This window comes from Chiloscyllium punctatum, chromosome 6, assembly GCF_047496795.1.
Source record: "Chiloscyllium punctatum isolate Juve2018m chromosome 6, sChiPun1.3, whole genome shotgun sequence".
NCBI classification, from domain to species: Eukaryota; Metazoa; Chordata; class Chondrichthyes; order Orectolobiformes; family Hemiscylliidae; genus Chiloscyllium; species Chiloscyllium punctatum.
The window spans coordinates 2993262-3018979 of NC_092744.1; the positions used below are offsets into that span (position 1 = coordinate 2993262).

The 25718-nt window shown below is 46.8% G+C and overlaps 1 protein-coding gene and 1 long non-coding RNA gene across 3 annotated transcripts in view; one reads left to right on the forward strand and one right to left on the reverse strand.

The window, feature by feature from the left end:
• Positions 1-4799: 4799 nt before the first annotated feature.
• Positions 4800-16965, reverse strand: LOC140478662 (uncharacterized). The gene is made up of 3 exons (XR_011960836.1): positions 16839-16965; positions 12013-12259; positions 4800-7174 (listed from the first exon to the last, which is right to left on the reverse strand). It is a non-coding gene; the product is annotated as an uncharacterized lncRNA (long non-coding RNA).
• A 96-nt stretch (positions 16966-17061) lies between these two features.
• rhbdd1 (rhomboid domain containing 1) overlaps positions 17062-25718 on the forward strand; it is an 88879-nt gene continuing 80222 nt past the window's right edge. Inside the window, exon 1 of one of the 2 annotated variants that reach the window (XM_072571892.1) lies at positions 17062-17146. The gene's annotated coding sequence lies outside the window, so the exon portion shown is untranslated. Of the gene's footprint in view, positions 17151-25718 lie in introns of both variants that reach the window. The other variant, XM_072571893.1, reaches the window with a different exon arrangement.

The following is a 25718-nucleotide window of genomic DNA, read 5'->3' on the forward strand; positions in this document are numbered from 1 at the left end:
TTATGAGGAAAGGCTTAGGGACCTGAGGCTGTTTTCATTAGAGAGAAGGAGGTTGAGAGGTGATTTAATTGAGACATATAAGATAATCAGAGGGTCAGATAGGGTGGACAGTGAGAGCTTTTTTCCTCAGATGGTGATGGCTAACACGAGGGGACATAGCTTTAAATTGAGGGGTGATAGATATAGGACAGATGTCAGAGGTAGTGTCTTTACTCAGAGAATAGTAGGGGCGTGGAACACACTTCTTGCAACCTCAAGGGTATTTAAATGGTCATTAGATAAACAAATGGATGAAAATGGAATAGTGTGAGATAGATGGGCTTCAAATTCGTTCCACAGGTCGGCGCAACATCGAGGGCCGAAGGGCCTATACTGCGCTGTAATGTTCTATGTTCTAAGAGAAAGATCCATACCAACAGAAGTGTGCTGTAATCTTTAGCAGTCTCCAGGCCATCAGATTTGGAAATAAGTTTTAAGCTGTTTATCAGTCTTTTGTTTTTTCCCTTGGCCTTTAGGAACAGCTAATGAGTTGGCTGGTGTATTTCTGGGACAGACAGTAGTGAAAAGAAACTTTTCTGTTGAATGAACAAAACTCTGATGGAAGGGAGCATTAGTGACACCATCAGTAAAGTAAGAAATTTCAAAGTAATGATAGGAATAATACTTTATTGGTGAAGAGTGTCTGTAAAGGATATTGCTGGGAAAAAAGGTTTGAATCTTTCTTTTTGTTCTTTCGGGAATGAAATATTTTTGAATTGTTATATAAAACATAGAATATAGACTAGTAAAGAACCTTCCTCCAATCACCTTAAAATTATGATCCCTCGTGACAGCCATTGCTGCCCTGGGAAAAGTCTCTGGCTATCTCCATCTATGCCTCTCATTACATTGTACACCGCTATCAAGTCACCTCTCTTCCTCCTTCTCTCCAGTGTGAAAAGCCTGAGCTCGCACAACCTCTCTTCATTAGACAATCCCTCCAATCCAGGCCGCATTCTGGTAAATCTCCTCTGCACTCTCTCTAAAGCATCTACATCCTTCCTATAATGAGGTAACCAGAACTGGACATAATATTCCAAGTGTAGTCTAACTAGGGTTTTATAGAACTGCAGCAAAACCTTGCGGCTCTTAAACTCAATCCCCTTCTTAATGAAAGCCAAAACACCTACACCTTCTTGACAACCCTTTCATCTTGGGTGGAAACTTTGAGGGATCTATATATATGGACTCCAAAATCCCGCTGTTCCTCCACACTGCCAAGAATCCTGTCTTTAATCCTATATTCAGCATTCAAATTTGACCTTCCAAAATGAATCGCTTCACATTTATCCAGGTTGGACTCCATCTGCCACTTCTCAGCCCAGCTCTGCATTGTGTCAATGTCATGTTGTAGCCTGCAACAGCCCTCAATACTATCTACAACACCACTGACTTTTGTGTCAACGGCAAACTTACTGACCCACCTTTTCACTTCTTCATCCAAGTCATTTATAAATACTACAAAGAGCAGAGACCCAAAACAGATCCCTGCGGGACACCACTGGTCACCAACCTTCAGGTGGAATACTTTCCATCAACTATCACTCGCTGTCTTCTTTCGGCCAGCTAATTCTGTGTCCAGACAGCCAATTTCCTTGTATCCAAACCTCCTAACTTTCTGAATAAGCCTCTGTGGGGAACCTTATCAAATGCCTTTCAGAAATCCATATAAACCACATCCACGCTTGACCTTCGTCAACTTGTCTTGCCATATCCTCAAAGAACTCAATAAGCTTTTTTTTGTGTGTAATGAACTTTGACACTGTTCTGTTAAAATCTCTTCAATGTATATTCAATGGTTGATCACCATGATAAACAAAAATAAGTCTATCAAGCCAAGTTTTACTTTGGGATCTGACTTCCCCTGTATTACCATGAGTTGGGATCATTGCTGCATCACCTCACATCTGAACATATGACAATAACCTGAGATCAGCAATGTATAGAATTACAAATGGCCTTTGTTCCTGTAAACATTCCAGAACTCTCAGTGCAACCAGACATAAAAGAAATTCTGCAGAAAAAGGACCTTGCTACAAATAACTTTCCCACACCACTGTGTGGCACGGTGCCATCTGATAGCTCAGCTGGACAATTCAAAGATATTCTGAATCAAGTTTTCTCAATTAAACTGGTTGGGTTTTCATGAAATCACTGAGGAACTGCTTACGCAGCAAGAGGTTGAAGAGGAAGCAAATGGATTTCTTCAGAAAATTATGAGTTGGAGGTGCTGATGCTAGACTGGGATGGACAAAGTTAGAAATCACACAACACCAGGTTATAGGCCAACAGGTTTATTTGGAAGCACTTGCTTTCAGAGCTCTGCTCCTTCATCAGGTGGTTATGGAGTATAAGATCATAAGACACAGAATTTATAGCAAAGGATGACAGTGTCATGCAATGATACATTGAACAAACCTAGATTGTTCAGTCTTTCAACTTTTAGAATGCAGGTTTCGATTCGTTAATATGTAAATCCCAGAACTTCTTTGAAGTCACCTTCTTGAGATAACAAGGTTTTATAACAAAAGGTGACATCTCAGCTCAGACAACGCATTAAAGGTGTGAGGGTAGAGTCTGTCTATATCCCAATCTTGAGTCAGACTCAAGATCTTATACTCCACAACCGACTGAAGGAGCAGTGCTCTGAAAACTAGTGCTTCCACATAAACCTGTTGGGACTATACCTAGTGCTGTGTGATTTTTAACTTCAGAAAATCAGTGCTCTGCATTGAAAGATTGTCTGGAGCATGTACACGAGGGCCCTGGCTTCACAACAAATGGCACTATCAAACAACGGAGAAGGATTCACACATTTGAAATGGTGCAATGGAGGAAAATGACTATATTGCAGCGGAGGATGTGATTAAAAGAGTATAAATGGAATTTATTGAGCATATAGCAATGATTTGAAAAAGAAATCTGAAGAAGTATTTCCTATTGGCAGTGTAGCTGTTGTAGTGGCAACACCTTATGCCTTAAACCTTTCTCTGGAGCTCAGAATACAATGCAGGAGTTTCCTAATAATCCCAAGATAGGTATCAAAGAAAGGAGAACTCCCACAAATCACCAAGTTTATTCTATTGTCGATAATGGTGAAATCTTACTTTCTGCTAGAGTACATGAGATGTCATTGTTTGCAGAAACACAGCCTCAAGTGGGTGAAAGTACTACCCTTACCCTAGAAGTAGGAGGGAAATGATAATTTCTTCATTATTAGAATAGTCTTTGAAATAATTTTTGTTCTTCCCTTTGTCTAAAAAATTTGTTCATAGATGGATGTTGAATATTTCTTCAATCCTCACATTAGCAGAGATTGATACAGCTGTGAAATTCTTCATGGGAGCTGAAACTGCTCCATTTTGTAAGTAAGTGATTTATTTTTTCTCAGAGTGCAAAGGATAAACAGAAAAAGAAGATAATGAGAGTTTCAGATTGTTGTTTTCCCCTTGTGAGGGCTTCATTGTTCCGGTCCTTAAGATTTGTCTTTTGAATCAGTTCATCTGCTTCTGTGGTATGTGTTCAGGAAGGAAAGAAAGACAAGCTTGAAATATGAGATAGATCATGCAGTATAAAATTAATTATCTATATATTAAGTAACCATTAAACCATTTTTGTATTTTTTTTTAATTGTTGAACACCTCTGACCCTCAGAAGGGTATTTTAGCATCATAGCTAAGGGAAGGATAATGTTAGCCACACACTGATATTTAGCTCATTGAAATTTAGAAATTGAATCAATTCAAACTTAGTTGCAAAGAAAATGTAATACTGACAAATATAAGGTACAAAACAGTGAAAGGAAAACTGATGTCCAAAGCATATTATGGTTGTAAAAATATTCTGTTGACCCTCTTGTTTCTGAGCATGTTTATAGAACATAGAACATAGAAGAATACAGCGCAGTACAGGCCCTTCGGCCCTCGATGTTGCGCCGATCAAAGCCCACCTAACCTACACTAACCCACTATCCTCCATATACCTATCCAATGCCCGCTTAAATACCCATAAAGAGGGAGAGTCCACCATTGCTACTGGCAGGGCATTCCATGAACTTACGACTCGCTGAGTGAAGAACCTACCCCTAACATCAGTCCTATATCTACCCCCCCTTAATTTAAAGCTATGCCCCCTTGTAATAGCTGACTCCATACGTGGAAAAAGGTTCTCACTGTCAACCCTATCTAACCCCCTAATCATCTTGTACACCTCTATCAAGTCACCCCTAAACCTTCTTTTCTCCAATGAAAACAACCCCAAGTGTCTCAGCCTTTCCTCATAGGATCTTCCTACCATACCAGGCAACATCCTGGTAAACTTCCTCTGCACCCGTTCCAGTGCCTCCACATCCTTCCTATAGTATGGTGACCAAAACTACACACAATATTCCAGATGTGGCCGCACCAGAGTCTTATACAGGCACATGTAGCAAATAGCAAGCACTTGTAAAACAAGGTTACATCCTTAGATTTATTCTTTAAAACCATAAGAAGAAAAGTTAAATTTCAAAATATTTTAATTCTCGTGATCCATTTTCACCAGGTCATAGGTTTAATGAGTGTTGGCAGTCTCCAGTAACTTGATCACTGTGCTAAATTTGTCTTGAAAGTCATAATTTATGGGACAGATGCAACTATACAAGGTCTCAGAATATCTCACTACAGAGTTTAAAAGGAGGCTAGAATGGTATATATCTCTGTCATGCGTATAGCGCCCATTGCATAAAATTCAAAGGTGACAGATTTTTACGCAATAAAATATTGAATTAGAATCAGAATTAAAACAAGGCTTTATTGTCATATGTACTCAAGCACAGGTGTACAGTGAAAAAGTGTCCAATGTTTCCACACACAGCACCATCTCAGATACAAGCACCTAGTTACAAATCTTAGGTACTAAAATAGAGAAATAAAGAAAAATGTTAAAAGTTCTACATTACAGTTCTTAATAGCAAAATTAGGAAAATAAAGAAATAAAGTTAAAGGATAAATATTACAGTCCTTCTATAGTCTGAGTTTGACTACTGTGAAACATCAATGTTTTCAGCATAGAAATGGTATACCACTTTTACTCTTTCTATGATTAACAAAAATTTATTTTAATAATGAACTTGTGCCAAGTTCTTAAGACAGTAAAATATTTTAATTTCCTTTCATTCCCATCCAGTTTTCATTCTGTTTCAAGATGGTGGAAGGTAGGTGGTGTTCGGGCTCCTAACCCCCTCTCGCATGACCAACTGAATTCTCCATTTTTTAAATTTTATTTTTCTTCATTTAACTTTTGAATCAAATTCATTTTTTCTTCTTTCTGCTGCTGCGGTGGTGGAGGGAGGTTGCGGGGAGCTGTTGAGCAGTGGATCCAGTCCATTCCTTGTGACCCATGGTGGTCACAGCTTGAGCAACTGTTCCAGTGTCAATGAGTGGGGTCTGTTCTTTCTCTCTGATGTTTTGGCTGCATCGACAACAGCAGCGGAGTGAATGAACCCTGGCCATCGGGAGTTAGTTTGGACAGTCACCCAGTTCTCAGAAGTTGAGTTGGGCCCCAGTCCTCAAGAATTGGGACAGTCTCCTGGCTATTGGCAGTAATAAGGTGGCTTTGGCAGAGGTGATGTTCTGCGTCTGGTCAGTGGCGGTGAGGGCTGCTTCAGCGTTCTTCCTCCTTGATGTTACATCCTCAGGTTCAGCTTTGGTGCCATGGAGTAAGGCGCGTCACATAGCCACTTTGGAAGTGTACGGAACAAAAACGAAATTTGTCCTAACTTTGTAATGATAACATTTCTTTTTATACTTTTCATAATGAAAATGGCAGCAGCTTATGCTGACTTATACACATTTTACTATATTTTAATGAATATATATAACAAAAAGTTATTATTATTATTATTATTACTATTAATATATCTGACTGCACACAGGACAGTAGCTGTCCATTACTATCCCATGTGGCTATTGTTGAAGTTTCCACATTAGCGTTTAAGAGCTAAGAGGAGTCAAAATTGCAGGTCACATCTATAGGACTTGATCAGAAATCCAAAAGTTAGAAACTAAGGGCAATTTTTCAAGCTGAAAAGAGATATAAGCTGAAAACCCAAATACTTAGTTTTGGTCATTTCATTTCCATTCATATCATTGATTTTTAAAAAAGTGTCAGCCTTGGCTCAATAGTAGACTCTGGAATCAATGCCCAGAAGGTTGTGGATTAATGTTCCACGTAAACACATAACACGGGCTGAGAGTCATTGAAGAACTAATGCGATGATGGACACACAGAGTCCAAGGCCATTTGTAGAGCTATAGAGTTCTCATGGCCAGTTATCTCTCAATCAACACCATCAAAAAACTTATTACCTAGGCATTTCTGTCATCATTGTTTATCAGTCCTTGTTGTGTGCAAATGGGCTGTTTTGTGTTCAGCAATGCCCCTTTGCATTTCAACAGTATTTCATTAACCACAAAGTGCTTCAAGATGTTTGGGCAGCATGGTGGCTCAGTGGTTAGCCCTACTGCCTCACATTGCCAGGAACCCATGTTCAATTCCAGCCTCCAGCGACTGTCTGTGTGGAGTTTGCACATTTTCCTTGTGTTGTGTGGGTTTCCTCTGGGTGCTCTGGTTTCCTCTCACAGTCCAAAGATGTGCAGGTTAGGTGAACTGACCATGCCAAATTGTCCATAGTGTCATAGTTTTAGGAATGTGTAGGTTACGTGCATAATGTAGGGGAATGGTCTGGGTGGGTTACTCTTCAGAGGGTTGGTGTGGACTTGCTGGGCCAAAGAGCCTGTTTCCACACTGTAGGGATTCTCGTGAAACATTAATGGTGCTATATGAAGGCACATTCCTCTTTTTTTCTATGGTTAGTAAAGGCTCCAATTTTGCAAATGATACACCAAAACAATTGCCAAATAATAACATTTTTCACTGTATCTTGGTATGTGACAACAATAAATCAAATTGCTGTCTCTCGGCCTGGCTGCTGGACCCTCAGCCTGACGCAGTGATCTCTCAGTGCTCCAGTGTGGAGGTTGCTTGGCCCAGCGTGGTGCTCTTTCGGCCGTATGTGGTAGTCTCTTGGTTCAGCGTGGCCTCAGCAGGGACTTCCAGTCTTGAGGTGATTCTTCAAAGTATGGTCCCACTGCAGCTAAACACTTAATGATTGAACTTTCAGCCTAATTTATTTATTTTCTACTTAAAACTAAGAAGATCTGCAACTTGTAACTTTTAACCTTATTTCGTATGTTTTACACTACACTATATAGAACATAGAACATTACAGCGCAGTACAGGCCCTTCGGCCCTCAATGTTGCGCCGCCCTGTCATACTAATCTGAAGCCCATCCCACCTACACTATTCCATGTACGTCCATATGCCTGTCCAATGACGACTTAAATGTACTTAAACTTGGCGAATCTACTACCGTTGCAGGCAAAGCATTCCATATCCTTACTACTCTCTGAGTAAAGAAACTACCTCTGACATCTGTCTTATACCTATCTCCCCTCACTTTAAAGTTGTGTCCCCTCGTGTTGGCCGTTCCCATACTTGGAAAAAGGCTCTCCCTGACCACCCTAGGTAACCCTCTGATTATCTTGTATGTCTCTATTAAGTCACCCCTCAACCTTCTCTCTAACGAGAACAGCTTCAAGGCCCTCAGCCTTTTCTCCTAAGACGTTCCTTCCATACCAGGCAACATCCTAGTAAATCTCCTCTGCACCCTTTCCAAAGCTTCCACATCCTTTTTAGAATGCGGTGACCAGAACTGTACACAATACTCCAAGTGTGGCCGTACCAGAGCTTTGTACAGCTTCAGCATAACCTCCTGGTTCCGGAACTCAATTCCCCCTATTAATAAAGGCCAAAACACTGTATATGCCTTCTTAACAACCCTATCAATCTGGGTGGCAACGTTCAGGGTTCTGTGTACATGAATACCGAGATGTCTCTGCTCATCTGCACTCCAAAGAATCTTACCATTAGAACATAGAACATAGAACATTACAGCACAGAACAGGCCCTTCAGCCCACGATGTTATGCTGACCACTGATCCTCATGTATGCAACCTCAAATTTCTGTGACCATATGTATGCCGAGGAGTCTCTTATATGTCCCCAATGACCCTGCCTCCACAACTGCTGCTGGCAACGCATTCCATGCTCTCACAACTCTCTGTGTAAAGAACCCGCCTCTGATATCCCCTCTATACTTTCCTCCAACCAGCTTAAAACTATGACCCCTTGTGTTAGTCATTTCTGTCCTGGGAAATAGTCTCTGGCTATCGACTCTATCTATGCCTCTCATTATCTTGTATAGCTCAATTAGGCCGCCTCTTCTCCTCCTTTTCTCCAATGATAAAAGTCTGAGCTCAGTCAATCTTTTCTTATAAGATAAGCCCTCCAGTCCAGGCAGCATCCTGGTAAACCTCCTCTGAACCCTCTCCAAAGCATCCACATCTTTCCTATAATAGGGCGACCAGAACTGGACGCAGTATTCCAAGTGCGGTCTAACCAAAGTTTTATAGAGCTGCAACAAGTTCTCACGACTCTTAAACTCAATCCCCCTGTTAATGAAAGCCAAAACACCACATGCTTTCTTAACAACCCTGTCCACTTGGGTGGCCATTTTAAGGGATCTTGTACCTGCACCCCAAGGTCCCTCTGTTCCTCCACACTACCAAGAATCCTATCCTTAATCCTGTATTCAGCTTTCAAATTCAACCTTCCAAAATGCATCACCTCACATTTATCCAGGTTGAACTCCATCTGCCACCTCTCAGCCCATCTCTGCATCCTGTCAATGTCCCGCTGCAGCCTACAACAGCCCTCTATACTGTCAACGACACCTCCAACCTTTGTGTCATCTGCAAACTTGCTGACCCATCCTTCAATCCCCTCATCCAAGTCATTAATAAAAATTACAAACAATAGAGGTCCAAGGACAGAGCCCTGTGGAACACCACTCACCACAGACTTCCAGGCAGAATATTTTCCTTCTACTACCACTCGCTGTCTTCTGTTGGCCAGCCAATTCTGTATCCAGACAGCTAAGTTCCCCTGTATCCCATTCCTCCTGACCTTCTGAATGAGCCTACCATGGGGAACCTTATCAAATGCCTTGCTGAAGTCCATATACACCACATCCACACCTCAACCCTCAGCAACTTTTCTAGTCACATCCTCAAAGAATTCGATAAGGTTTGTGAGGCATGACCTGCCCCTTGCAAAGCCGTGTTGACTGCATTTAATCAAGCCATGCTCTTTCAGATGGTCATAAATCCTATCCCTCAGAATCCTTTCTAACACCTTGCAGATGACAGACGTGAGACTGACTGGTCTGTAATTGCCGGGGATTTCCCTATTTCCTTTCTTGAAGAGAGGAATTGCATTTGCCTTTCTCCAGTCCTCAGGTACGACTCCAGTGGAGAGCGAGGATGCAAAGATCTTTACAAGTGGTGAAGCAATTGCATTTCTCGTTTCCCAAAGCAGCCGAGGACAAATCTGGTCCGGGCATGGCGACTTGTCAATCTTAATGTTTGACAAAATTTTCAGCACATCAGCTTCCTCTATCTCTATCCATTTCAGCATGCACACCTGCTCTTCAAAGGTTTCATTCACTACAAAGTTCGTTTCTTTCGTAAAGACAGAAGCAAAAAACTCATTTAGGGCCTCCTCTACCTCCTCAAACTCTACCTACGAGTTCCCAATGCTATCCCTGATCGGCCCTACTCTTTCTTTGACCATTCTCTTATTCCTCACATAAGTGGAAAATGCCTTTGTGTTCTCCCTAATCCGTTCTGCCAAGCCTTTCTCGTGCCCCCTCCTGGCTCTCCTCAGACCATTTTTAAGCTCCTTCCTCACCTGCCTGTAATCCTCTAGACCTGAGCTTGACCCTAGTTTCCTCCACCTTATGTAAGCTACCTTTTTCCTTTTGACGAGAAGCTCCACCGCTCTTGTCATCCAAGGTTCCTTTATCTTACCACTTCTTGCCTGTTTCAGAGGGACATATTTATTCATCACTTGCAACAACTGTTCCTTAAACTGTCTCCACATGTCTATAGTGCCTTTACCATGGAACAATTGCTCCCAGTCCATGCTTCCTAACTCATGTCTAATTGCATCATAGTTTCCTCTTCCCCAATTAAATATCCTCCCATTTTGCCTAATCTTCTCCTTCTCCATAGTTATGTAGAATGTGAGGCAGTTGTGGTCACTATCACCAAAATGCTCTCCCACCACAAGATCTGATACCTGCCCCAGCTCATTGCTGAGCACCAAGTCTAGAATGGCCTCTCCCCTCGTCGGCCTGTCAACGTACTGAGTTAGGAAACCCTCCTGAACACACCTTACAAAAACAGCTCCATTCAAATCTTCTGCTCGAAGGAGGTTCCAATCAATATTGGGAAAGTTAAAGTCACCCATTACAACAAGCCTACACTTTTCCAAACTCTGCCGAGCTATGCTTTCTTCCATCTCCCTGCTGCTATTGGGAGGCCTGTAGTAAACCCCTAATGAGGTGACTGCTCCCTTACCGTTCCTAATTTCCACCCATACTGACTCAGTAGGCAGATCTTCCACGACAATGGAAGCTTCTGTAGCTGTGATACCCTCTCTGATTAGCAGTGCTACACCCCCTCCTCTTTTCTCCCCCCTCCTTATTCTTTTTAAACGCTCTAAACCCTGGAACATCCAGCAACCATTCCTGCCCCTGAGAAACCCACGTCTCTGTAATGGCCACAACATCATAGCACCAGGTACTGATCCATGCTCTAAGTTCGATACTTTTATTCCTGATACTCCTTGCGTTAAAGCAAACACACTTTAACTGATACCTTGGTTCCTTGCCAGGAAAATCCTTCCCACTAGCTGGTCTACCTCTTGCTACTGCCTCATCTGCATCAACTCTCACCTCCGGTATACAGCTCAGGTTCCCACCCCCCGCCATACAAGTTTAAACCCTCTCGAACTATTCGTGCAAAACTTCCACCCAGGACATTGGTCCCCTCCAGTTCGGATGCAACCCTTCCTTCTTGTACAGGTCCCATCTTCCCCAGAAAGCATCCCAATTATCTACGTATCTGAAGCCCTCCCTCCTACACCAGCTGCGCAGCCACGTATTAAGCTGCTCCCTCTCCCTGTTCCTCGCCTCGCTATCTCGTGGCACCGGTAGTAAACTAGAGAACACTAATCTGTTCGTCCTGCTTTGCAACTTCCATCCTAACTCCCTGAAATCACTTTGTATATCTTCGATCCTTTTCCTGGCTATATCATTAGTGCCAATATGTAACAAGATTTCTGGCTGTTTGCCCTCCCCTTTTAGAACCTTATACACCCGATCGGAGACGTCCCAGACCCTGGCACCAGGGAGGCAACATACCTTCCAGGAATCCTGATCCTGACCACAAAATCTCCTGTTGATTCCCCTAAATATCGAGTCCCCTACCACGAGTACTTTTCTATTCTGCCCCCTTCCCTTCTTTGCCACAGTGTCAGGCTCAGTGCCAGAGAACTGACTGCTATGGCTTTCCTCTGGTAGGTCATCCCCCCCAGCAGTATCCAAAACGATACTGAGGGGAATGTCCACAGGGGATCTCTGCACTGACTGACTGTCCCCTTTCCTCCCCCTAACTGTAACCCATTTATCTTTGTCCTGAGCCTTAGGAGTGACCAACTCCCGATAACTCCTCTCAATTACCCCCTCAGCCTCCCGAATGATCCGTAGTTCTTCCAGCTCCAGCTCCAATTCCCTAACACGGTTTTCAAGGAGCTGGAGTTGGGCGCATTTCCCACAGACGTAGCCAGCGGAGACATGTGCCATATCTTCCACCTGCCACATTCTGCAGGAGGAGCAACCAACTGTCCTAGCATCCATACCCCACTTATCTGAACACCCACTCAGTACTAAAGTAGAAGCTTAGTTCAAGTTGCTATAAAAATTAATAACAAACTTATATCCAATAGAGGAAGTTTAGAATGAACGTTACCTTATTAACTAGGTTAAAGGAGGAGGGCGGGTGGGAGACTCTATAATAGTAGAGTCTCGGGTTTAGCCACCTTGCTGATACATATGGTCACTGCTTTCCTTCCGCAGTCTTCCGGGTTCATCTTATCTCCGCTGCTGCTCGCACTCAAAATGGCCGTTGGCATCGAAGGGTGAGTATTTATGCTCACTGCTTTCCTTCCCGGCTGCCCCTCTGGCCCTCGTCACTTCCCCCGCTGCTCCTCCTCCTTCTGTGAAAGGGAAAACACCGCCCAGTACTTTGCATTCCGATTACTCCTTCCAAAGTGTATCACCTTACACTTGTCCACATTAAACTCCATTTGCCACCTCTCAGCCCAGCTCTGCATCCTATCTATGTCTCTCTGCAACCTACTACATCCTTCATCACTATCCACAACTCCACCGACCTTAGTGTCGTCCGCAAATTTACTAACCCACCCTTCTAAGCTCTCATCCAGGTCATTTATAAAAATGACAAACAGCAATGGATCCAACACTGACCCTTGCGGTATGCCGCTAGTAACTGGACACCAAGATGAACATGTTCCATCAACTACAACCCTCTGTTTTCTTTCAGCAAGCCAATTACTAATCCAAACTGCTATGTCTCCCACAATCCCATTCCTCTGCATTTTGTATAATAGCCTACTGTGGGGAACCTTATTGAACACCTTGCTGAAATCCATATACACCACATCAACCAGTTTACTCTCATCGACCTGTTTGGTCACTTTGTCAAAAAACTCAATGAGATTCATTAGGCACGACCTACCCTTCACAAAACTGTGCTGACTGTCCCTGATCAGATTATTCTTTTCTAGATGGTTATAAATCCTATCTCTTATAACCTTTTCCAACACTTTACCAACAACTGAAGTGAGACTCACTGGTCTGTAATTACCAGGGTTGTCTCTACTACCCTTTTTGAACAAGGGAACCACATTTGCTATCCTCCAGTCCTCAGGCACTATTCCTGTAGACAATGATGATTTAAAGATCAATGCCAAAGGCTCGGCAATCTCTTCCCTTTCTTCCCAGAGGATCCTCGGATAGATCCCATCCGGCCCAGGGGACTTGTCTATTTTCACACTCTGCAGTATTTCTAATACCTCTTCCTTGTGAACCTCAATCTCTTCTAGTCTAGATGCAAGTATCTCTGTATCTTCCTCGACAACATTTTCATTTTCTATAGTGTACACTGTCGAAAAATATTTATTTAGTGCTTCCCCATCTCCTCTGACTCCACACACAACTTCCCACTACTATCCTTGAATGGAAAAAGTGAGAACTGCAGATGCTGGGGATCAGAGCTTAAAACTGTGTTGCTGGAAAAGCACAGCAGGTCAGGCAGCATCAAAGGAGAAGGAGAATCTACGTTTCGGGCATAAGCCCTTCTTCAGGAATGAGGAGGGTGTGCCAAACAGGCTAAGATAAAAGGTAGGGAGGAGGGACTTGGGGGAGGGGTTTTGGAAATGCGATAGGTGGAAGGAGGTTAAGATGAGGTGATAGGCCGGAGAGGGGGTGGGGGCAGAGAGGTCGGGAAGAAGATTGCAGGTCAAGAAGGCGATGCTGAGTTTGAGGGTTGGGACTGAGAAAAGGTGGGGGGAGGGGAAATGAGGAAGCTGGAGAAATCTGTATTCATCCCTTGATTGGCCCTAATTTAACTCTCGTCGTTCTTTTATTCCTGACATACCTATGGAAAGCCTTAGGATTAACCTGATCCTATCCGCCAACAACTTCTCATGTCCCCCTCTGGCTCTTCTGAGTTGTCCTTTAGGTCTTTCCTGACTTCCTTATAATCCTCAAGTTCCCTAACTGAGTTTTCACATTTTGTCCTAATATAAACCTTCTTCTTCTTGACCAGGGATTCCACTTCCTTAGTAAACCACGGCTCCCCGTTCTATATCTTCCTCCCTGCCTGACAGGTACATACTTATCTAGGACACACAGGAGCTTTTCCTTGAATAAGCTCCACATTTTTAATGTGCTCATCCCCGGCCGTTTCCTTCCCCATTCTACGCTTTCTAAATCTTTCTTAATTGCATCGTAATTTCCCTTCCCCCAGCTGTAACTCTTGCTCGGTGGAGTACACCTATCCCTTTCCATCACTAAAGTAAACCTGACAGAATTGTGATCGCTGTCTCCAAAGTGCTCACCTACTTCCAAATCTAACACCTGGCCAGGCTCGTTATCCAGTACTAAATCTAAAGTGGCTTCGCCCCTTGTTGGCCTGTCTACAAACTGTGTCAGGAAGCCCTCCTGCACACACTGGACAAAAACTGACCCATCTATAGTACTCGTACTGTAGTGATCCCAATCAATATTTGGATAGTTGAAGTCCCCCATGACAACTACCCTGCTTCTCTCATTCCTATCGAGAATCATCTTTGCTATCCTTTCCTCTACATCTCTGGGACTATTCGGAGGCCTATAGAAAGCTCCCAGCATGGTGACTTCTCCTTTCCTGTTTCTAACCTCAGCCCACACTACCTCAGTTAACGAGTCCCCAAACATCCTTTCTGCAACTGTAATACTGTCCCTGATGAATAATGCCACACCTTCCCCTCTTTTACCATCTTCTCTGTTCTTACTGAAACATCTGAATCCTGGAACCTGCAACAACCATTCCTGTCCCTGCTCTATCCATGTCTCCGTAATGGCCACAACATCGAAGTTCCAGGTACCAACCCACGCTGCCAGTTCACCTACTTTATTCCGGATGCTCCTCGCGTTGAAGTACACACACTTCAAACCAGTGTCAACTTGCCAGTGTCAGATACTTGATTTTGGAACTCCCTACTCTCATCCTCTTCTGTATCTGTCCTACAAGTTTCGTTCCCATCCCCTGCTGTATTAGTTTAAATACTGTGATGTTTAATTTTCTTTCTACCTTACTGTTAAGATTCTGCGCTAAGGTATTGTACCTAAGATGGTGCCTTGTGTGGTGACATTATACATTTTTCACCATATTCCTGTACTTTTGTACTGAGTACATGTGGCAATAAAATCCAAAATCAAATCAAATCAAATATCCCAAACATTTCATACTTGATTTGAGTTGATTTATTGTCACATTAACTGATAAACAGTGTATTGTTTCACATGCTAACCAGACAAATCATACCTTACATAAGTACATCAAGATGACAGAATATAGTGTTACAAATACAGAGAAGGTGTAGAGAAAGATGAACTCTAATGTATGAGGGGTCCCTTCATAGGTCTGATAATAGTGGGGAAGAAGCTACTCTTGAATCTGTTGGTTTGTGTTTTCAAACCTTTGTAGCTTCCGCCTGATGGATGAGAGTGTAACTGGGGTGGGAGGGGTCTATGATAATGTTGGCTGCTTTCCTGAGGAAGTGGGAAGTATAGGAGTCAATGGAAGGAATGCTGGTTTTCGTGATGGACTCTGTAACTTGTTGCCGTGGGCAGAGCAGTTGCCGAACCAAGCTGTGATGCATCTGGATGCATGCTTTCTATTAAAAATTGGAATGAGTCATTGTGGACATGCTGAATTTCCTTAGCTTTATGAGGAAGAGAGACGTTGCTGTACTTTCTTGACTATAGTGTTGACATGATGGATCAGGCCAGATTGTTGGTGATATTTACTTTAAGGAACTTGAAGCTCTTGACCACCTTCACCTCAGCATCACTGATATGGACAGGGGCTTGTCCTCCACTCCACTTCCTGAAGTCGATGACTAGCTTTTTCATTTTGCTGACATTGAGGCAGATATTGTTATCTTTACACCCTGTCAGTAAGCTGTCTATATCTTTCCTGTACTCAGCCTCGACTGAGATCTGACCCTCCAAAGTAATATTATCAACAAATTTGTAAATGGAGTTGAGGCTGAATTTGGCTACGCTGTCACAAGTATATAAGAGTACAATAAGGGGCTGAGTGTGCAGCCTTGCAGGGCACCGATGTTGAGAATTATGGTAGAGGACATATTGCTCCCTATCCTTTCAGATTGCAGTCTGAGTGAGGAAGTTGAGGATTCAATTGCAGGGGGGGGAGCAGAGTCATAAGAACATAATGGTGTTAGCAATTCTGGAAAGTGTGAAAATAGATAAGTCCCCTGGGTCGGATGGGATTTATCCTAGGATTCTCATGGAATCCAGTGAGGAGATTGCAGAGCCTTTGGCTTTGATCTTTCTGTCATTGTCAACAGGAATAGTTCCAGAAGACTAGAAGATAGCAAATGTTGACTCCTTTTTCAAGGGGAATCCTGGTAATTATAGACCAGTGAGCCTTACTTGGTTGTGGGTAAAGTGTTGGAAAAGATTAGAAGAGGCAGGATTTATAATCATCCAGAAAGGAATGATTTGATTAGGGATAGTCAACATGATTTTGTGGAGGGTAGGTCAAACACTCAAGCTGATTTTGTTTAATATTACATTCCATGACACTGCAATCCTGTTGCTATAAATGCTGTGTCTTATGATTCTGCTCCACAACCACCTGAAGGAGTAGCGCTTTGAAAGCTAGTGCTTCCAACTAAACCTGTTGGATTATAACCTGTTGCTGTGTGATCTTTAACTTTGACCAGTGCAGACTCAGTGGGCCCTTTACTGTGCATCATGACTCTGATACTATTTCTGTACTTCAGTCCAAGCTCATTCCCTTCAATGACACGTGCTGTTGGCATTAACTGTGTGGAATTGTGTTTCACAGTGAAACACTTCCTTTTTAATACCAACATCCACCGTGTATTGACATAGCGCCTAATTCTTCCCTAGCTGGGACAGGGCAGTATTTTCTCCCGTGCCTACGTCGTGTCAGTGGATATTACGAAAACAATAGTGCACCTTGTTATCTTTGATAGGGAGTGGTGCAGCTCCTCAGTCCAGCTGCCAGCCATTTCTCTCTCTGAAGAAATCTCTCAGTTACATCAAGTGTGGCCTTCCCTGACAGGCTTGGGAATGAGGTTATCACTGCGCCTGCGTGATGCCGGCGGGCCGCGTGCGCAGGCGTAGTTGTGAAGGATGCCGGCATCTGAGGGGTTGGCAGAGAGACTGCGCAAGCGCCTCAGTGACCTTTCCGGAGAGAGGAACCTTTATACACGGCCGCGGCCGGGTGGGGGAAACATTAGTTGCCGGGACCGCCTGACGTCACAGTGAGTACGGCATTTTCAAATAGTAACGGACAAGCGCGCGACCCTCCAAACCCCCACCCCCCCCATCTCCCCATCTCCCCACCCCCCCATCTCCCCATCTCCCACCACCCCCATCTCCCCACCCCCCCATCTCCCCACCCCCCCATCTCCCCACCCCCCCCATCTCCCCACCCCCCCATCTCCCCACCCCCCCATCTCCCCACCCCCCCATCTCCCCACCCCCCCCATCTCCCCACCCCCCCCATCTCCCCACCCCCCCATCTCCCCACCCCCCCCATCTCCCCACCCCCCCATCTCCCCACCCTCCCATCTCCCCACCCCCCCATCTCCCCACCCCCCCCATCTCCCCTCCCCCCCCATCTCCCCTCCCCCCCCATCTCCCCTCCCCCCCCATCTCCCCTCCCCCCCATCTCCCCTCCCCCCCCCATCTCCCCTCCCCCCCATCTCCCCACCCCCCCCCATCTCCCCTCCCCCCCCCATCTCCCCTCCCCCCCATCTCCCCTCCCCCCCCATCTCCCCTCCCCCCCCCATCTCCCCACCCCCCCATCTCCCCTCCCACCCCCCCATCTCCCCTCCCCCCCCCCATCTCCCCTCCCCCCCCCCATCTCCCCTCCCCCCCCCATCTCCCCTCCCCCCCCATCTCCCCTCCCCCCCCCATCTCCCCTCCCCCCCCATCTCCCCTCCCCCCCATCTCCCCACCCCCCCATCTCCCCACCCCCCCATCTCCCCTCCCACCCCCCCATCTCCCCTCCCCCCCCCCATCTCCCCTCCCCCCCCCCATCTCCCCTCCCCCCCCCCATCTCCCCTCCCCCCCCCATCTCCCCTCCCCCCCCATCTCCCCTCCCCCCCCCATCTCCCCTCCCCCCCCATCTCCCCTCCCCCCCATCTCCCCACCCCCCCATCTCCCCACCCTCCCATCTCCCCTCCCCCCCCCATCTCCCCACCCCCCCATCTCCCCTCCCCCCCCCATCTCCCCTCCCCCCCCATCTCCCCTCCCCCCCCATCTCCCCTCCCCCCCCCATCTCCCCTCCCCCCCCCATCTCCCCTCCCCCCCCCCCCCATCTCCCCTCCCCCCCCATCTCCCCACCTCCCCCCGGCCCCCCACCTCCCCACCCACCCCCCACACCTCCCCACCCCCCACACCTCCCCACCCCCCACACCTCCCCACCCCCCACACCTCCCCACCCCCCACACCTCCCCACCCCCCACACCTCCCCACCCCCCACACCCCCCCCGTCTCCCCACCCCCCCGTCTCCCCACCCCCCCCCGTCTCCCCACCCCCCCCCGTCTCCCCACCCCCCCGTCTCCCCACCCCCCCCGTCTCCCCACCCCCCCCGTCTCCCCACCCCCCCCGTCTCCCCACCCCCCCCGTCTCCCCACCCCCCCCGTCTCCCCACCCCCCCCGTCTCCCCACCCCCCCCCGTCTCCCCACCCCCCCCGTCTCCCCACCCCCCCCGTCTCCCCACCCCCCCCGCATCTCTCCCCTCCCCCCCCCGCATCTCTCCCCTCCCCCCCCCGCATCTCTCCCCTCCCCCCCCCGCATCTCTCCCCTCCCCCCCCCGCATCTCTCCCCTCCCCCCCCCCGCATCTCTCCCCTCCCCCCCCGCATCTCTCCCCTCCCCCCCCCGCATCTCTCCCCCCCCCCCCCGCATCTCTCCCCTCCCCCCCCCCCGCATCTCTCCCCTCCCCCCCCCCCGCATCTCTCCCCTCCACCCCCCGCATCTCTCCCCTCCCCCCCCCGCATCTCTCCCCTCCCCCCCCGCATCTCTCCCCTCCCCCCCCGCATCTCTCCCCTCCCCCCCCCCGCATCTCTCCCCTCCCCCCCCCGCATCTCTCCCCTCCCCCCCCCCGCATCTCTCCCCTCCCCCCCCCGCATCTCTCCCCTCCCCCCCCCCGCATCTCTCCCCTCCCCCCCCCCGCATCTCTCCCCTCCCCCCCCCCCGCATCTCTCCCCTCCCCCCCCCCGCATCTCTCCCCTCCCCCCCCCCGCATCTCTCCCCTCCCCCCCCCCCCCGCATCTCACCCCTCCCCCCCCCGCATCTCACCCCTCCCCCCCCGCATCTCACCCCTCCCCCCCCGCATCTCACCCCTCCCCCCCCCGCATCTCACCCCTCCCCCCCCCGCATCTCACCCCTCCCCCCCCCGCATCTCTCCCCTCCCCCCACCGCATCTCTCCCCTCCCCCCCCATCCATCTCCCCACAACTCCCCACCCCATCCATCTCCCCACCCCCCTCCCCCACCCCTATTCATCTCCCCACCCCCCCACATCTCCTCACCCCCCAACATCTCCTCACCCCCCCCCCCCCCAACCCCATTAACTGTAATTGCCTGTCCACAGATGCTGCCCAGTCCTGTCTGTTTTCATTGCTCCACAGACAGCCTTGTTCTGTTCTATAGATGATTGTCTTGATCAAGTAATACATTTCAGATATAAGCCAGGGCAATCGTATTGCATTATCGGGCCAATAGAACTCAAGTTGCCAGCTTCTGAAATAAAAACTAGACGCTGGAGAAACTCAGCAGATCTGGCAGCATCTGTGGAGAAAGGGACAGTTAACTTTTTTATGCCCAGAATAACTCACGTTCAGAATTGATCCAGAACCCCAGTCCTAAAGCGAACTCAGCGTTAGTTCTCCAGCATTTCCAGGATGTGTTTTGCAATTATATTGTTGCTATAGTTTGATTCTTTCTGTATGTTAATCAGAATTATTTTTTCTCTTTCAAAATGCCACATGTCATTAAACCTGGCACTTTGAAAGGGTGAAACTTGCCCCTACCTTCATGAATATTCCTCTGGATGTAAAGTGTTCCTGGTTTGAATGTAACCTAGAGTTTGCTACTTAAAACTACAGCATAGATCGGCATGTCCATTTGCCTATCTCAGTATGTATTGATACCAAGGTTCAGTTAATTTTAGTAAGTATTAGGAGCAGGAGTAGACAGTAGACTCGAGCCAGTTTTCTGTCTCCACTCCATTTTCCCTACCTGCTCCCCATATCGCTTGATTACCCTGACCGAGTGATCAAATATCTAATTATTTCAGTAAAAGGCCATCTGCAATAATATGAGATGAAAAATTTCAAAGAATCAAACAACTTTACTCTGAGATTTGTACTAAATTCTTAAGCCACTCTGTGTATCTATGTAGCTGTCAAGCCCCTTCAAAGTTTTGAATGGGTCAATGAAATCTTTGTCAATTTGTTAAAACTGAAGCCTATGGTTACTTAGTATGAATGGGTAGCTAATGGCTCACCTTCATCCCCCTCCGTCCACGCATCAATGAATTTAATACACGGCAAGACGTCGAACACGTCTTCCGCAGCGTCCGCCTCCGAGCTTACTTTTACAATCAGGACTCCCGCCCACCTTCCGAGGACCCCTTCGCCCACCTCCAACACACTGCATCCATCTGGACACCCCAAGCTGGCCTATTACCTGCCCTCGAACTCTTCATTTCCAACTGCCACCAGGACATTAACCGCGTCAACCTGTCTACCCCCCTCCCCCACTCCAACCTCTCACCCTCACAACGCACAGCCGTCCAATCCCGACCTCACCATCAAGCCAGCAGATAAAGGCGCAGTGGTAGTCTGGTGTACTGACCTCTACACAGCTGAAGCCAAACGCCAACTCGAGGACACCTCTTCCTACCGCCCTCTCGACCATGACCCCACCTCCCCGACCATAAGAACCTCATCACCTCAGGAGATCTCCCACCCACAGCTTCCAACCTCATAGTCCGGGAACCCCGCACTGCCTGGTTCTACCTCCTTCCCAAGATCCACAAGCCTGACCACCCTGGCCGACCCATTGTCTCAGCATGCTCCTGCCCCACTGAACTCATCTCTACCTACCTCGATACTGTCCTATCCCCCCTAGTCCAGGAACTCCCCACATACGTTCGAGACACCACCCACTCCCTCCACCTCCTCCAAGACTTCCATTTCCTCGGCCCCCAACGCCTCATCTTCACTATGGATATCCAATCCCTCTACACCTCCATCCGCCATGACCAGGGCCTCCAAGCCATCCGTTTTTTTTCCTTTCCCGACGTCCCCAACAGTACCCTTTCACTGACACTCTCATTCGTTTGGCCAAACAGGTCCCCACCCTTAACAATCTCTCCTTCGAATCCTCCCACTTCCTCCAGACCAAAGGGGTAGCCATGGGCACATGTATGGGCCCCAGCTATGCCTGTCTCTTTGTTGGCTACGTAGAACAGTCCATCTTCTGTAATTACATCGGCACCACTCCCCACCTCTTCCTCCGCTACATTGATGACTGCATTGGCGCCAACTCATGCTCCCGCAAGGAGGTTGAGCAATTCATCAACTTCACCAACACATTCTACCCTGACCTTAAATTTACCTGGACCATCTCTGACACCTCCCTCCCCTTCCTGGACCTCTCCATCTCCATTAATGACGACCGACTTGACACCAACATTTTTTTACAAACCCACCTACTCCCACAGCTACCTGAATTACACCCCTTGCCACCCTACCTCCTGCAAAAATGCCATCCCCTATTCCCAATTCCTCCACCTCCGCCGTATCTGCTCCCAGGAGGACCAGTTCCACCACAGAACACACCAGATGGCCTCCTTCTTTAGAGAATGCAATTTCCCTTCCCACATGGTTAAAGGTGCCCTCCAATGCATCTCGTCCACATCCCGCACCTCCGCCCTCAGACCCCACCCCTCCAACTGTAACAAGGACAGAACGCCCCTGGTGCTCACCTTCCACCCTACCAACTTTCGCTTAAACCAAATCATCCGTGCGATGGTAAAATGTCGTCCCCACTGGTTCAAGTCCCACCAGCTCCAGAGATGTGGTTGATTAGAAAAATAGGTTAAGCAGAAAAAAAGGCATTTTACTTTATAATTGTTACATTTCAAGGGTATACTAGGGGCTGCAGCATTTACAACAATAAGCTTTTATTAAAACAAAGAATTGCAGATGCTGTAAGAAAAACACAATTTGCTGGAAAAACTCAGCAGTCTGGCAGCATCTTTGGGAAGAAAGTAGAGTTAACATTTCAAGTCCAGTGACTCTTCATTGGAACCAGAAGATTTTATTTAGGTGTTCACTCTACAAAGATGCAAGCAAGACAATTTTTTCCCTCTAAAATTGTCAATGACTCCGTATCTCATCACATAATCTGACTCTTAAATACTGTGACTGAGAGCAGATCAGGGATGAGGAAGTCAAAGACCTGCAGAGCCTCTGTACAGGTCGCTGAAGGTGTCAGGACAGTAACTGGTGGAATGCTTTCCTTTATTGGGCAACATCTCAATTACAAAAGCAGGGATGTACTGCTGGAACCAAAAAAGTTGCTGGTTATGCCCCAGGCTGGTGTTTATATACAGTTCTATTCACCACATTAGAGGAAGGACATAAATACTGGAGAACTTGTAAAGCAGACTGGTAATTGGAAGTTCTGCAGTGCTGCACTGTTGGGTTTTGGAATGAATCAGGAATATTTGGACCAATATTTTCAAGCAATTCGATTTAAATACTTTTAAAACAATTAGGTACAATTAATTCTCGCATAGCATTTGTGGGGAAATGTTTCAAGCATACGTTTTTCAATTGCTTCATCAGATATGAGTGTTGCTGCCTCAGACACTACAGCACAGTACAGGCCCTTCAAGAATCATAAGACCATAAGACATAGGAGTGGAAGTAAGGCCATTCGGCCCATCGAGTCCACTCCGCCATTCAATCATGGCTGATGCGCATTTCAGCTCCACTTGCCAGCGTTCTCCCCGTAGCCCTTAATTCCTCTAGACAACAAGAACCTATCAATCTCGGCCTTGAAGACATTTAGCGTCCCGGCTTCCACTGCACTCCGTGGCAATGAATTCCACAGGCCCACCACTCTCTGGCTGAAGAAATGTCTCCGCATTTCCGTTCTGAAATGACCCCCTCTAATTCTAAGGCTGTGTCCACGGGTCCTAGTCTCCTCGCCTAACAGAAACAATTTTCTAGCATCCACCTTTTCAAAGCCATGTATTATTTTGTGCGTCTCTATTAGATCTCCCCTTAATCTTCTAAACTCCAACGAATACAATCCCAGTATCCTCAGCCGTTCCTCATATGCTAGACCTGTCATTCCAGGGATCATCCGTGTGAATCTCCGCTGGACACGTTCCAGTGCCAGTATGTCCTTCCTGAGGTGTGGGGACCAAAACTGGACACAGTACTCCAAATGGGGCCTAACCAGAGCTTTATAAAGTCTTAGTAGTACATCTCTGCTTTTATATTCCAACCCTCTTGAGATAAGAGACAACATTGCATTCGCTTTCTTAATCACAGACTCAACCTGCATGTTTACCTTTAGAGAATCCTCGACTAGCACTCCCAGATCCCTTTGTGCTTTGGCTTTATTAAGTTTCTCACCATTTAGAAAGTAGTCCATGCTTTTATTCTTTTTGCCAAAGTGCAAGACCTCGCACTTGCTCACGTTAAATTCCATCAGCCATTTCCTGGACCACTCTCCCAACCTGTCTAGATCCTTCTGTAGCCTCCTCACTTCCTCAGTACTACCTGCCTGTCCACCTAACTTCGTATCATCGGCAAACTTCGCTAGAATGCCCCCGGTTCCCTCATCCAAATCATTAATATATAATGCGAACAGCTGTGGCCCCAGCACCGAACCCTGCGGGACACCGCTCGTCACCGGCTGCCATTCTGAAAAAGAACCTTTTATCCCAACTCTCTGCCTTCTGTTAGATAGCCAATCCTCAATCCATCCCAGCAGCTCACCTCGAACACCATGGGCCCTCACCTTGCTCAGCAGCCTCCCGTGTGGCACCTTATCAAAGGCCTTTTGAAAGTCCAGATAGACCACATCCACTGGGTTTCCCTGGTCTAACCTACTTGTTACCTCTTCAAAAAATTCCAACAGGTTTGTCAGGCATGACCTCCCTTTACTAAATCCATGTTGACTTGTTCTAATCAGACTCTGCTCTTCCAAGAATTTAGAAACCTCATCCTTAATGATGGATTCTAGAATTTTACCAACAACCGAGGTTAAGCTGATTGGCCTATAATTTTCCATCTTTTGCCTTGATCCTTTCTTGAACAAGGGGGTTACTACAGCCATCTTCCAATCATCCGGGACCTTTCCTGACTCCAGTGACTCTTGAAAGATCTCAACCAATGCCTCTGCTATTTCCTCAGCAACCTCTCTCAGAACTCTAGGGTGTATCCCATCAGGGCCAGGAGATTTATCAATTTTAAGACTTTTTAACTTTTCTAGCACTATCTCTTTCGTAATGGCAACCATACTCAACTCAGCCCCCTGACTCCCTTTAATTGTTGGGATATTACTCATGTCTTCCACTGTGAAAACTGACGCAAAGTACTTGTTAAGTTCTCCTGCTATTTCCTTATCTCCCATCACTAGGCTCCCTGCATCAGTTTGAAGTGGCCCAATGTCTACTTTTGCCTGTCGTTTGTTTCTTATGTACTGAAAGAAACTTTTACTATTATTTCTAATATTACTGGCTAGCCTACCTTCATATTTGATCCTCTCATTTCTTATTACACTCTTTGTTATCCTCTGTTGGCTTTTGTATCCTTCCCAATCTTCTGATTTCCCACTGTTCTTAGACACTTTATAAGATCTCTCTTTTTCTTTAATACATTTCCACAGGTCAGTGTTGCACTGACCTGTGGAACCAATCTAAAGCCCATCTAATCGACAGTATTCCATTATCATCCATATGTTTATCCAATGACCATTTAAATGCACTTAATGTTGGTCAGGCCACTACTGTTGCAGGCAGTGCATTCCATACCCCTACTACTGAGTGGTCGGCGCAACATCGAGGGCCTATACTGCTCTATAATGCTCTATGTATAGAGCCTTCCTTTGACATCTATCTTCTATCTATCACCCCTCAATTTAAAGCTATGTCCCCTCATGGGAGCCATCACTATCCGAGGAAAAAGGGTCTCGCTGTCCACCCTATCTCATCCTCTGTTCGTCTTGTATTGCCTCTATTAAGTCCTCTCTTAACCTTCACTCTAATGTAAACAGCCTCAAGTCCCTCAGCCTTTCCTCATAAGATTTTCCCTCTGTACTAGGCAACATCCTGGTAAATGAATTCTGCTCCCTTTCCAAAGCTTCCACACCCTTCCTATAATGTGGTGGCCAGAACTGTACACAATACTCCAAGTGCAGCTGCACCAGAGTTTTGTACAGCTGCAACATGACCTCGTGATTCCAAAACTCAGTCCCTCTACCAAAAAACGCTAACTTACCATATGCCTTCTTAACAACAGTATCAACCTGGGAGCAATTTTCAGGGATCTATGCACATGGACGCAGATCTCTCTGCTCATCCACATTACCAAGAATCTTACCATTAGCCCAGTACGCTGTATTCCTGTTGCTCCTTCCAAAGTGATTCACCTCATACTTTTCCGCATTAAATTCCATTTGCCACCTCTCAGCCCAGCTTTGCAATTTGGCTACATTTCTTTGTAACCTACAACATCCTCAATTAGGGCGGCACGGTGGCACAGTGGTTAGCACTGCTGCCTCACAGCGCCAGAGACCCG